This window comes from Monodelphis domestica, chromosome 3 (assembly GCF_027887165.1).
Source record: "Monodelphis domestica isolate mMonDom1 chromosome 3, mMonDom1.pri, whole genome shotgun sequence".
NCBI classification, from domain to species: Eukaryota; Metazoa; Chordata; class Mammalia; order Didelphimorphia; family Didelphidae; genus Monodelphis; species Monodelphis domestica.
The window spans coordinates 111,175,296-111,177,493 of NC_077229.1; positions in this window are offsets into that span (position 1 = coordinate 111,175,296).

Genomic DNA, 2,198 nt, shown 5'->3' on the forward strand with positions numbered 1-2,198 from the left:
AGTCCCAAGTCATTTGAGGGATCTGAGAATGCTAAAAGAAAACAAATCCGGAATTTCATTATTATTTTAAAAAGGAAACCAAATTAATAATAATAACATTATTAATTAGCTAAGTAACTAAGAAAGGTATGACATTTAAATTTTATTTCACCTCCCAGTTCTGGCTTACCTTAGGCTTTGCTGGCTGGAAGGCTATGATCTGTTCTGTTCTAAGGGGTAGGAAATAAAGTCAGCAAATGGTCCTTGTGGGGACTCTTTTTCTTTTTGTTAATTTTTTTCAAAATCGTCCTTTTCTCCCTTCTACCTCCCTTCTCTCTCCCATTGAAAATGGAAGAAAAACAAAATCTTTTACATAAATATGTACAGTCAAGCAAAGCAAATTCTTTTATTGACTATGTCCAAACACACACACACACACACACACACACACACACACACACACACACTCAGTTGGGTTTGGGGAACACTTTCAAGAGGAACAAAAGGCATCAAGGGTTTCTCTTTTTCCCAGCCCCCCCATTCAAGAGATGGGACTGGATGACCAGCCTGAATCCAGTCAGACTCCAGGCTTCCCATCTCACTCTGTGGCTACAGGAGAAAACTTCAGATGGAAGATCACTGGGTCTTTAGAGTTGGAAGGGTGCTTAGAACATGTGTTCTTTACCTGAGATCCTCATCTGTTGATGGATTTCAAGGTATCTGTGAAATTGAATGGGGGAAAAATATATCTTTATTTCAAGAAAACTGGTTTCCTTTATGATCCTATGTGTTGTTTTATGAATTTAAAAAACATGATACTGAGAATGAATCCATCATCTTCACAAGACCTCAAGAGGGATCCATGATGCCAAAAAAGTTTCCTTTTAGATAATTATATAGAACCAGAAACTATTGTCTAGAGAGACACTGGTCTTTTTCTGATATTCCCTCTAGCTCTATCAGGGAGGGAATGGCTTTTCAAAAAGTCTCTGTGTGTCTAATTTCATACAAAGCTTCTTGTTCTCACTCGCCTAAAACATTCTAAGGCTGAAATTCCTGCCCAGGATTCTATATCTCAAAAGGGACAGTAATTCTGGCTCCATGGGGGAAGGCCCCAGGAGGGTTGGATCTCTCCTTCCTCCCTGAGCTGGGGTCATAAATCTCTGGGTGTTCCTGCCATCATTTTTATTTGGTCTGTTCCTCATCATGGCCTTGAATTTCTGACTGGGAGGATGGATTGCTCAGGAGGTGGAGTGGGTAGGAAGGAGTAGGGAAGAGTAGGGGGATGGAGAGGCCTGGAAGGGAAAGATGGTAGTCAAGGGTGGATAGAGTTCAGGGAGCCAAATGAACGTAACCCCTTCCCCCATCCCTAAGTACTTCTCCCTCACATCTCTTCCATTTTTCTTCCCTTGGCAGGGCCTCCTGATCTGGGTGTCTGTGCCAGCTTGGACCTAAAAGGGTATATGTTTGACAGAGAGAGGAGTTAATACCACCCCCAGGAGAACTTCCTGTTTAAAAATACTTTGCTTCTTTTTAGATTTGTCATTTCAACTACTCTGGCTCCACAAGACAGACATACACCTCCCCTCTATTCACTTCTTTCCCTTGTGGGATGGGTTTGAACCAACTGGAAAGGAATCACAAGGGATCTTACTGGAATGGTGAGGGAGGGAGCATAAACTAGAATGGGTGAAGTAAAGGTTTGGAGGAAAGGTCAAGTCCTTGGATAGCCCTTTTTTGCTTTGTTTTGTTTTGTTTGTTTTTTTTGTCTCCCCCATTAGACTGTAAGTTCCTTGAAATCAGGGCCTATCTTTATTCTCAGGGCTTAGCACAGTAGCTGGCACACAGTAAGTTCTTAACTTGACTGACTACTTTTCACCGAGTTACATCCAACTTCTCTCCTCTCTGCCCATCATTTCCTTTAGGATCCCAGTTCCAAATTCCTTAGCCTTCTGTGAGCTTCAAAACAATGATTTAATGCCCTTCCACCTGATCCAGTATCCTTGCCAAGAAAACTCCATGGATAGCTATGGTCCATGGGATCATGAAGAGTTGGACACTACTGAACAACTGAACACCACCACCTATTCTGCTTCATTGAGTCAAATATTCATTCAATTTCCTTATCAAATGCTGTATAGAATGTTTTCCTGGTTATTCTCATTTCACTCTTCAAAACTTCATGTAGGTCTTTCTAGGTTATAAAGGAGAAAATATTT